Below are 12,260 nucleotides of genomic sequence, written 5' to 3'. Positions count from 1 at the left end.
GAGCACTGTCTCACTGGCCCCGAGAGTGTGTATCATCTGGAAGGTTTTGCTATTATTGTCATGCATGGTCCTAATCCAGGCAGCCCAGGATGTGAGCTAGGCAGGGGAACTGGTGTGGGGAACAGATCCCTGGAGCCCTGCCGCCTCTACCTTCCCGGTATCACCAAGGAAACCACAGCTTCTTTGTTGTTGCCATGGCAACCATCTAAACTCTCTCTTTCCCTCAGCTTCACCATGGAGACAGCCAACGGGAAAGAAGTTCCTGAGTGGGAGGCAGTACAGCAGGGAGAGGTGAGAATGCGCCTCCAGGAACCAGGACTGGAAATTCCCACTCTGCTGAGGAATGCAGAGGCATTCCTGGAGCTGCACAGAAGTACATTGTCGAAGCCGGGATGTCCCTGGGGAAACATAGGTTGGAAGAATTGTTTTCTGAATTTATTTCTAGAGGTTGCCTTTCCTGTAGTCAGCCATTGTCCAAACCAAAGGAAATTCCCAAATTTTCATATCTCACAGATGCTGAAATTCTACTCAGCCAGGTCTTTTCCCTGTCTAATTTTGCTTCCAACTTGCTGGATGACATTGGGTAACTCAAGTACATCTCCCCAGGCAAGTGTCAGATGAACCTGACAAGTTACACCAATGGCATTCAGGCCTCCAGACTTCTAGGCCAGGATAAGTTCTTTAAGAAAACACAAGGTTCCAACCCAGGGTTGCCACACTTTTTAAATTTCTATTTTTTTGAGACAGAGTCTTGCTCTGTCACCCAGGCTGGAGTGCAGTGGCGCATTCTTGGCTCACTGCAGCCTCCGCCTCTGAGGTTCAAGCCATCCTCCCACCTCAGCCTCCTGAGGAGCTGGGACTATAGGCACATGCCACTATGCCCAACTAATTTTTGTATTTTTTGTAGAGACAGGGATTCACAGACTGTTGCCCAGGCTGGTCTCGAACTCCTGAGCTCAAGCCATCTGCCTGCCTCAACCTCCCAAAATGCTGGGATTACAGGCATGAGCTGCAACACCCGGCCACCACACTTTAACTTGGGGAGATCAGGATGTCAGAATTGAAAACTGCATTTAATCTACAGAGGCAGGGTGATGTGACAGTTAAGAGCGGGCACAAGGAAATCAGACCTGCCGAGTTCAGGTCCCAACTCTGTGACATGCTGCTGTGTGACTTGTACCAGTTTGATCTCCCCTAGCCTTAGTTTATTCAGAAGAAAAAGTGGGTTAATAATTAGGCCAGGCGCAGTGGCTCATGCCTGTAATCCCAGCACTTTGGGAGGCTGAGGTGGGCAGATCACGAGGTCAGGAGTTCGAGACCAGCCTGGCCAACTTGGCGAAACCCTGTCTCTACCAAAAAATACAAAAATTAGCTGGGTGTGCTGGTGGGTTCCTGTAATCCCAGCTACACAGGAGGCTGAGGCAGGAGAATCACTTGAACCCGGGAGGCGGAGGCTGCAATGAGCCAAGATCACGCCACTGCACTCCAGCCTGGGTGACAGAGACTCTGTCTCAAAAGAAACCAAAATTGTGTCTTTCTCTTAAGGTTCTTATGGTGATTGAGAAACAGTGTGCAAGGCTTTTTAACACAATGCCCAGAACATGGCAACACTCAATAAATACTAGCAAATATCACCATCATTATTTCCATCATTTCACCGAAGACATTTTAACAACAGAAAAATATATATCTTGGCCAAAATGATAGTTTAAATTGCATGCATTGAGCTTTTGGAAGTGTCACTCATTGATTCTCTGTTTCTTCAGGGTGGACCTAAGAATCCCTGGATTCAGTGATCTTGGGATTCTTTCTGCTCTAAGAGGCAACGCTTTTGGGGTTGTTAACAGCCTTGATTAGCAAAGGAATGTTCATGGCCCATGGCTAAAGATAAGTGATAAATCAGGTGCCCTTAGTGGCCATCCTGAACTTGGATTAGACTCCGACTCTGCACAGCAGACCCTTCATGCAGGGCTGGACTATTTCAGGAAATCAGAACCTCAGATATGTAATCCTTCCCTACTCTCCTCCTCGTCTCTGTTGGTGACGTCAGGCTTCAGCTACACTAGCCGTTAACCGAGGTCCGAGGGTCCTGGCCTGGGATCCGGAGCCCCTAACTGCCTGTTCTGCCTTCCTGCAAAAGCCGGTTGTTTGGGCCAGTTGGTTTTTGGTTTCTGTGCGGCCACTCCCACCCCCACCCCAGCTCCCTGACCACGGGCTGCGGAAGAGTGGGACGTTATGGAACCTTCTCAGCTTATTCAGAGAGGCTTCTTCTTCCTATTTAGTCTCCCTCTGGCTTTCTCTGCTGGGATCTGGGTGGTAGAAGAAGCAGGGGGATCAACGAACAGGCTGAGCGCCAAGAAGCCTGAAGATTCCAGAATCTAGCGGGAAAAGCATTCAGAGTCAGAATGAGTAAGCAACTTCATCTCCTGGCCTTTACTTTTCTGTAAAACAGGCAATTCTATCTCCCTCATGGATGTGATAAAATAATACTTTGACTAGTAATAATAATATTCATTCAGGAGTGGATCTGGGTGTTGTGGGGCCTGAAGCTTATTCAGTGTGGAGGGTCCTTTTTAAGAAAGAAGAATACAAATTTACAAACACATTAAATATAAAAGGGGATATTTACTTAGGAGAAAAAAATCACAACAAATTACAATTAAAAAGAAAAACTGGGCCAGGCACAGTGGCTCATGCCTATAATCCCAACACTTCAGGAGGTGGAGACGGGCAGATCACTTGAGTCCAGGAATTCCAGACCAGCCTGGGCAACGTGGTGAAACTCCACCTCTATAAAAAATGCAAAAATTAGCCAGGTGTGGTAGCACACGCCTGTAGTCCCAGCTACTCAGGAGGCTGAGGTGCGAGGATCACCTGAGCTTGAGAGGTTGAGGCTGCAGTGAGCTGTGATCACGCCACTGTGCTCCAGCCTGAGTAACAGAGTGAGATCCTGTCTCAAGAAAAAAGAAAAAAGAAAAACTGAACAAATACTACAAATATCACAAAATCTAGAAAAATAATGTACTACATTTTATTAATTGTCTTCTATGCTTCTAATACCTTTTTCCTACATTTTTTGGCTGCATGCATTTTAATAGCTTCTTCCTATGGCAATGGTTTTGTGGTAGTATTTTCTGTTTCTATAAAGAGATTATAAAGTTAATTCAGTCTTTTCCTTAGCACAGTTGGTCAAAATTTGTTTTTTATTATTGATGGCTTCAACTAGGTATCAATGACAAACAAATTCTCTGCTTGCAATTGCAATTACATATTCATGATTAGAAGCATTTCCTTCAACCTTGCCCTGCCTTGCTTCATCCCCACAAACCCATCCTTTTACAGCCAGAATGCATTTGTTTCAGTGTGACTTTGAGCGCTGCACTTTCTGTCATGATGCCTGGTGAGTGGGCACCACAGGCCTCAGGAGGATTTCTAGAAACCACTCTTCCACCAGGATGGCTAGCAACAAGCTAATGAAAGTGATTTTGAAATGCTTCAGTATATCCCATTTACCCAAATAAATGAATCTCCAGGCCAGGCCTACTCCTAACAAATGCATAGCCCAGGACGAGACTGAAAGGAGGTCCCCTTTTCATATGTTTAAAATAAATTCCTGAAAGTCATCAATCACGCTAACAAACCGTTAAATACACTGTGTCCCATCCTTCTACCCTGACAATTTGAAAGGCCAGATTCAAATTTAGAATTCTCAGAATCCTGGGTTCCATCGGGAATGTGTTGTGTGGGGAAAGCTGGCCCTGCCCCCTGGCTGGCTGCCGGTTCTCCTTCTCCAGGAGGAAGCACTTTGCAGCCTGAGGGCTGTGGCACGTGTGTGGATAGCCCAGGCTCATGGCTAAGATCGACCATTCCCGTGTACACAGCCATTTTGGCAGCCCCTCAGGCCTGGGGTTGCACACCAGTGTGAGCCGGCCTTTGGGAGGACGTGGGCAGCGGTCCTGACGGGCCCTGGTAGCATGACTGATGTTGGCAAGGGTCTCTGGGCCTGGAGTATCAATCCAGGTCTTCTGATAAGCAGATCCAGGAATGGAATTGGGGATGCAAGAGGGTTCCTGAGGAGAGACATTTTTGAAAGATAAAAAGCGACAGAGGAGGGTTGGTTGGGGAAGGCTTCAGATCACAATGCTGATCTGAAATGTGTCGAGGGCAAAAATGGGCAGGGAGAGCCCCACACTGTCCTGGAGATCATTTACAATGTGGTCAACCCGATGGGCAGTTCTGGTGCAGACTGCCCATCAGAGGAGTCCTGCTTTGGGCATAGAAAGCTCCCAGCATGCTCACTGCTGGCCGGGCCGCCCAGGAGGGGCTGTAGTGAATTGTGAAGGGGCTTCAGCTGGATGCTGCCAGCTTAACTACTCTCCTTGCCACTGACCAGCAAGTTCCTTCTGGAAGGGAGATCTGAGCCACACTCCTCCCTGACTGCCATGGTGCACAATAGCCAGATTGGCTTTAGTAAGTGGGAGTTCATGCTGCTGGGCCCATATGTCATCTCTGCTTCTGCCAGTTCATAGCTCACGGCATATGCTAGCTGACATCCCGTGGCTGAGCTATTTTGCCTACTTGGCTATTTCGTGCCCCTTTCGTGACTAACGCTTTCAGGTAGTTGATATATAATGCAAAGATCACCATTCTTTATGTCAATTTCCATATATCCATGAACTGCCTCTCCCCCAGACCTCCTGGTCTCTGATCATTCATTCTTCTAGGCTGGCCCCTGACCAGTCTGCCAGGTCAGGTGATAAGGTGAACTCTTGCCACTGCCATGAGTTCAGATTTTTTTCACCTTTGGCAAAGATTCCTTCCACACAAAGTGCATGACCAGGGACAATGCTGGAATCCCCCTGATCAGAAGGGTTTCCCCTGGCCACTGTCTTTAGCACTCTGTCCCTGAGTGTCGCTGTAAGGCAGCTGCTCTCCAGTTTCTGCTTGTTTCCGCACACAGCACCCAGCCAAACCATCTGCAAATTAAATTCAGGCCCTTTCTCCACTCTCAGCCGGGTATAGAAGGCACCCCCGCCCACTCCCACCGACGGGATGGCCATGGGGGTGTGCTGAGGGAGGGGTGATGGTGCAGCTGTGGCAGATGACACGGGGTCTGGGACACCTGCTCATACAACTTCCTTGTGCTCCCTCACCCCCAGCTCAGGCTTCATCCCAGGTGAACCTTTTCCATCACTCTGTGAGAGCCCAGATCATGCTGGGTATTTCTAGATGCATTCACTTAGATCCCCTGGGCAACTCTCCCATTCCCATCAGGGCTCAATAACACACCGAGAGCTGCTTTTGGAAAAGCATGTATTCTCTGCTGCAGATGGCATGGCCTTGCTCCGGGCCCCCGGGAGCCTGTGTTGTGATGCTCCCATGGCGGCTTGTCATTAGCTCTGCACTGCATCCTCCTCCACCATTGACACCTCCAGCACCGCAGGGACTGCTGGATCAAATGGCCCAAGCGGCAGGGCTGCCTGCACCACAGCCTGAACCTGCTGCAGGCCCCACTCTGCTCTTGGCCACTCAGAGCTGGCAGCCTTCCATGTCACTTACCAGATGGTCTGGAATAGCCTTCGTAAGTGTGGAGTGTATTGCCTCTAGAACCCAAGGGGCGTATCAGGCATCGTGCCTCCTTCTTTGCAATAGGGGTTATAAAATGCAGCAATTTGTCTTTTACTTTGGAGAGGATGCCCTGGCATGCCCCTGATCACTTCATCCCTAAAAACTTTATTGATATGCCAGTCTCTGAATCTTCATAGAGTTTCTTCCCCACCCTCAAGAGCACATGTACTTTACCAAGTCCTCTACAGGCCAGCTACTTCTTTCTCATCCTGCCAAATTAGAAAGATGTCATCAATTTCATGGATCAATATGATGCTCTGTGGGATGCCCAAACAATCCAGATCTCTCTAGACTATGTTAAGACAGAAAGCAAGTGAGTGAGTCAAAGAGCCCTGGGGCAAAACTGTAAATGTGTGTTGTCCGTTCCATGTGAATGCAGAATATTTCTGATTCTCTTTTCTGATCAGGATAAAAAAGAATGCACTCATTAAATCAATGGCCGTAGTAATCTGCTCTGGCAAAGATACTACATTGGTCGTGGTAACTGGGGCTATTACTATTTGGGTTTGTGGTGGTCCACAGTTCTCCGGGTTCCCTCTGGTTCCTGCAGGGGCCAGTCCGGTCAACTAAATGGAAATACGGGGGAGACCTCCAGCCATGCCTCCTTGAGTTCCATAAGGGTGGCATTAATCTCTAGCAGCCCCCAGGATGCGATATTGTTTGTATTTTCCTCTCTTGGCTGAGGTTCAGGGTGGGAGTAGTATCAAGAGTTTTCACTTGGCTTTCCCCATTATGACAGCTTTTACTCTACAGGCCAAAAACCCAATGTGGGAGTTTTTCCAATGCCAATTATACGTTCAGGGACTGAGAAAATGACCTTAGGATGGATCCACGGAGCCAGTGGACCCACTCTCAGCTGGACTTCAGCCAGCACTCGCTTTCTTCCCTGGCTTTTTGCATGGCCCTACTCTAAGAGATGGGCTAGGAGGAGTCTTCGGATCTCTGGATGTCAATGTCAATTCAGATCTTCAGATAGTCCTTCAAATAGCTGAGCAACCCTCTTTCCCCAGCAAAAAGTCACTCTAGTAAATGGTCATAGGTCCTGCTGTTTATCTGAAATCTCTACTTTAAAAACTGTCATGTCACAGGATTCTTTCTCCTGGGTACCCAGCCACCTCTTCAGTCAATAGTTCTCAGTTCTGGAAACCGACTCCAGTCAGGGGCTGTGTCTCATGCCTGTAATCCCAGCTACTCAGGAGGCTGAGTTGGGAGACTCGTTTGAGCCCAGGAGATTGAAACCAACCTGGGCAATGTAGTGAGAGCCCGTCTCAAAAAAAACAAATAAATAAAACGACATTGAGTAAACTAAAAAGTCATATTTTTCAAAAAGCTAACTCCAGTCCAGTTTATATATACACACGTAAATACACACACACACACACACAACACACACACACACACACACACACAGCAGTCCACGTATGGGCCGCCCCTCACTAGCATTGCTGTATTCTGTCAACATCTCCTTCACTCTGGAAGTCAAGCCCTGTTGGCTGCCACTCCAGCCTTGCCAGTTGTTACAATGGGTGTGACCTTCTGGCTCCCGGCGATTAAGCACTTACCATGTGCCTCTCCTGCTTCAGGGCACCACGCCAGCCTATAAGCAGCCGCAGGGGTTGAGCCCTGCAGAGCCCCAGAGGCAGAGCTGCCCAAGGCTTTGGGAGCCCACCCCTTGCATCACTGTGCCCTGGATGTGAGACGTGGAATCAAGGAGATTATTTTGGAGCTTTAAGACGTAATGGCACCCTGCTGGGTTTCAGACTTGAGTGGAGCCTGCAGCCTCTTTCTTTCGGCCGATTTCTCCCTTTTGGAACGGAAGTATTTACCCAATGCCTGTACCCCCACGGTACGTTGGAAGTAACTAATTGTTTTTGATTTTACAGGTTCATAGGTGGAAGGGACTAACTAGCCTTGTCTCAGATGAGACTTGGACTGTGGACTTTTGAGCTAATGCTGGAATGAGTTAAGACTTTGGGGAAGGAACAGTTGAGAAGGCATGATTGGATTTTGCAATGTGAGAAGGACATGAGATTTGGGAGCGGCCGGGGTGGAATGATACAGTTTGGATCTGTATGGATCTGTGTCTCCATCCACATCTCATGTCAAACTGTAATCCTCAATGTTGGCGGAGGAGCCTGGTGGGAGGCGATTGGATCGTGGGGGCAGGTTCTCATGAATGCGTTAGCACCGTCTCCCCAGTGCGGCTCTCATGATAGAGTTCTCACAAGATCTGGTTGTCTAAAAGTGTGTAGCACCTCCTCCCCCTCTCTCTCTTTCTCCTGCTCTGGCATGTAAGACGTGCCCGTGTCCCCTTCCTCCACCACAAGATTGTAAGTTTTCTGGAGCCTCCCCAGAAGCTGAGAAGAAGCTGCTATGCTTCCTGTTCAGCTTGCAGAACCGTGAGCCAATTAAACCTCTTTTCTTTATAAATTACCCAGTCTCAGGTAGTTCTTTATAGAAGTATGAGAATGAACTAATAAACCCGGTCTTAAGCCCCACCCTGATCAACACCCTCCCTGCCTGGACCCTCCTTAGCGCCCACTGGTCTATGGCAGTCCACTCTTGCAGCACCTTTGGGGGCTCTTGCTTTCCTCCCTTATCAAGCCTAACATGTCCCCAGCTGGGTTATGCTGCCATTTAATCCTACTTATTGGCTTTGCAGCCAGGAAAGGAGATGGGGGCAGATCCTGAGGGGGACCCTGCTATCGTGTAGGGGAGAGACCTCTACAGGGTGGGGAAAGGGCTGACTCTTGAGAGAAGTGGCAATCCCTGCCAGCACTGGGGGCTCAGAGGGGTCTTGGGAACCAAAGTCATCAGGGGCATCCACCACCTGGGTGTTCCCACCATCAGAGCAATTTCCCAAGTCAGCATCACTGAAAGCATAGCAACTGGATTGCTGTGTCATCCTAGGCACCCTCTGTGCCTCCCAGACCACCTGGGATGGAGCCCTCATGCTAGCTGATCAAGGTGCCACGCCCTCTCTTTATTGCTTTCTCAGGCCACTTCCAGCATCGATGGTGTCAGGTCAGGTCCTCTGGGTAGAAGAAATGGAGTCAGTTAGGAGTGCTGGAGACTGAGTAAGAGGTAAGCCTTGTTAACGTGATAGGAGGATGAAGCAGGATTGGGCAGAAAAAGACTGCATATCCCAATGCCAATCTGAACCTGTGAAAGGAACTAGAGAAGGAGCAGAGTAAGCAGGTAGAGGCTCAGAGTGAGATGCCATCTGATGAAACCTGGTCCAGCCCAATAGGGAGCTATAGTGAAAGACTGCCCATGAGAAGGCTCTCCCACTGGCAGAGCTGGCCAGCCACTAGGATTCCTGCTGTGGTCCCTCTTTAGCTGAAGGCTGCCTGGTGGAAGTGTGGCCTTGACTCAGACAGTGTGGCAGATCCTGATGCTGTTCTAGCTGGAGGTCTCAGCTAACTGCAGCCCTTGCTGCTGACAGCATGCTCTTCTTTTTTTTTTTCCTGTGGTTTTTTGTTTTGTTTTGTTTTGTTTTGAGACAGAGTTTCTCTCTGTTGCCAGGCTGGGGTGCAGTGGCGCAATCTCGACTCACTGCAACCTCTGCCTCCCGGCTTCAAGTGATTCTCCTGCCTCAGCCTCCCAAGTAGCTGGGACTGCAGGTGTGCACCACCAGGCCCAGGTAATTTTTGTATTTTTAGTAGTGATGGGGTTTCACCATGTTGGCCAGGCTGGTCTCGATCTCTTGACCTTATGATCTGCCCACCGCGGCCTCCCAGAGTGCTGGGATTACAGGCGTGAGCCACTGCACCCAGTCCCTCATGCTCTTCTTCAAGGAAGCTCTGAGAGGCAGATTCCCATGGCTGCCGCACCTCAGGAGTAGCCTGGAAGAGGGTGAAGCTCCCTTTGGCCCTGTAGACTCCTTGCCCTTAGGGTAGAAATGCAGCTAGAGAAGGACAAGAGAGGAGCTTCTGAAAGTAGAGGGTGTGCACTGCCCTAGTCCAGGCTGAGGATGTTACTGTGTAGACCCAGTTCGACTTCCCTTCGGCTAAAGCCCCAAAGAGCCGCATCACCACCCAACACAAGCAGATGTGTGGTGGAAACGAAGTCTGAGTGGGAGATGTGGGCTTCAGGAATTGTTAAAATATTATATCTTGATTTTTGCATATTTTATAAAAACATGCTGCGCCGGGCGCGGTGGCTCACGCCTGTAATCCCAGTACTTTGGGAGGTCCAGGCGGGCGGATCACGAGGTCAGGAGATCGAGACCATCCTAGCTAACACGGTGAAACCCTGTCTCTACTAAAAATACAAAAAATTAGCCGGGCGTGGTGGTGGGTGCCTGTAGTCCCAGCTACTCAGGAGGCTGAGGCAGGAGAATGGCATGAACCCGGGAGGCGGAGCTTGCAGTGAGCCGAGATTGTGCCGCTCCACTCCAGCCTGGGCAACAGAGTGAGACTCTGTCTCAAAAAAAAAAAACAAAAAAAAAACCCAAAACAACAACAACAACAAAAAAACCATGTTAATCTATTTCTTGAGTCCTCCCAAGGTTGGGGAAGCAGCTCTTCCAAGGGAGGCCTGAAATTTAAGCTGCGTTATCTTCGTGATGATTCCATTTCTGCATTAACTATTGCTATGGTTTTCATATTGGGTAGTTCCTGTAATTTGAGATCCTTCTTTTTCAGGTGGCAGCTGAGGCTTACTACCCCAGGAAAGGGATGCCACCAGAGAAGGCAGACAACCAAGATGGCGACTCTCAATTTTTGAGCTCCTAATTTTCTCATGTCAGACATAAGAAAAAAAAATATTTTTTAAAGAAAAAGCTTTAGGTTGCAAAAATCTAGGCCTTTCAACTTTAAAATCCTATTCTTGCAAGCCTTGGAGAATAAAGCTTATGCATAAACAGTAGATTTGGAAACAGAAATATGCCTAATTACCCAGAGCCATTCTTTCAATACGCCAGTGATTGTTTAAAGATTCTATAGGCTGGAGTCAATGGCAGGAGGCGGGTGGGAAAAGAGTCAAGAGGGAGGAGAGAAGAAGCAAGAGGGTTGGGTAGATATTGTCACATGACCCTGAGAGGAGGATTCTGGGTCAAACCCCTAGGGGGTTGTGTGTAATGGAGACTCCAGATCCATTTGGGAATCTGGCTCCAAAGAAGACTTCACCTTGCCTTCTGAGTGGAGCCCTGAAGTGGCAAGACTCATAGAATTCCCCCACGGGTCCACACGAGAGAGAATGAATAGAGAAGGCTGCGTGCTGGCTGGACCAAGGCAGCCTCGGGTGACACCACCACCACCACCACCACCGCCGCCATCGCCATCACCACTGCTGCTGCCATCACCGCCACCACCACCACCATCACCACCACCACCATCACCACCACCACCACCACCACCATCACCACATTATGGACAATAGCCCAATGTTTCCTGAGTTCCCTAGAGGGTTGAAAGAGAATAGGACCTAGAGAGATCACATAGTTGGGACAGGCACTCATTAATTTGATCCAATGACAAGAGACCAGATGGGAAGAAGGATGCCTTGAGAGATGTCAGTGTGCACCCATGGATAGAAGCAGCTGGTGACTGGGCACTTGGGAAGCCACATGGACACACACAAAGCTCCTGGAAGACGTTTTCAAGGGGTTGGGCTGTGCTGGGATCCAGAACTGGCTGAAGAAACCATGAGCTGACATAAAATTTCTGCCACCTAGCAGAATGGAGGCTCCATTTGGAAATTAAATTATATACTTAAAAAAACTATAATTGCTTCATTTCTTTTTTTTTTTTTTTTTTTTTTTTTTGAGATGGAGTTTCACTCTTGTTGCCCAGGCTGTAGTGCAATGGCACCATCTCAGGTCACTGCAAACTCCGCTCCCGGGTTCGAGAGGTGATCCTGCCTCAGCCTCCCGAGTAGCTAGGATTACAGGTGTGCGGCCACCATGCCCCGCTAATTTTGTATTTTCAGTAGAGACGGGGTTTTACCATGTTGGTCAAGCTGGTCTCGAACTCCTGACCTCAAATCATCCACCCACTTTGGCCTCCCAAAGTGCCAGGATTACAGGCATGAGCCACTGCGTGAAGCCAAATGCTTCATTTCTTTTTTTCTTTTTTTTTTGTTGAGAGGGAGTCTCACTCTGCCGCCCAGGCTGGAATGCAGTGCCGCAATCTCGGCTCACTGCAAGCTCCCGGGTTCACGCCATTCTCCTGCCTCAGCCTCCCGAGTAGCTGGGACTACAGGCGCCCGCCACCACGCCCAGCTAATTTTGTTTTGTACTTTTAGTAGAGCCGGGGTTTCACCGTGTTAGCCAGGACGGTCTCGATCTCCTGACCTCGTGATCCGCCCGCCTGGGCCTCCCAAAGTGCTGGGATTACAGGCATGAGCCACCGCGCCCGGCCTGCTTCATTCCTTATACATCTGAGTTGGCCATCTGAGATTTTGTTTCTACTACACAGCACTACGGCAAGGATTACGCGAAACCTAGTCCCTAGTATGGTTCCTGCCATGTAATCAGGACACAGCAGATCGCAGCTGGGTATTTTCCATTTTCCTCCGGATCTGCTCTGCACCCTTCTCCACTGGCCCTCAGCTGTGGGAAGCTGACCTCATGGACTGCAGGCAATGCGCGTAATTGCCCTATGGGAGGCACCAACAGGAAATGGGAGGGG

General features: G+C 49.2%; 1 long non-coding RNA gene across 2 annotated transcripts; it reads left to right on the top strand.

Annotated features, from left to right (window-relative positions):
• Positions 1–204: 204 nt before the first annotated feature.
• On the top strand, positions 205–10,513 carry LOC104004880 (uncharacterized). 2 transcript variants are annotated; one of them, XR_001715194.2, is made up of 3 exons: positions 205–291; positions 8,627–8,712; positions 10,275–10,513. It is a non-coding gene; the product is annotated as an uncharacterized LOC104004880 (long non-coding RNA). The 2 variants fall into 2 exon arrangements; XR_001715193.4 differs by having other exon boundaries at positions 217–412.
• The last annotated feature ends 1,747 nt before the right edge of the window (positions 10,514–12,260 follow it).

This window comes from Pan troglodytes, chromosome 12, assembly GCF_028858775.2.
Source record: "Pan troglodytes isolate AG18354 chromosome 12, NHGRI_mPanTro3-v2.0_pri, whole genome shotgun sequence".
Classification (NCBI taxonomy): Eukaryota; Metazoa; Chordata; class Mammalia; order Primates; family Hominidae; genus Pan; species Pan troglodytes.
Note: the sequence above shows the minus strand (reverse complement) of the source record. Positions and strands in the feature narration are given on the sequence as shown.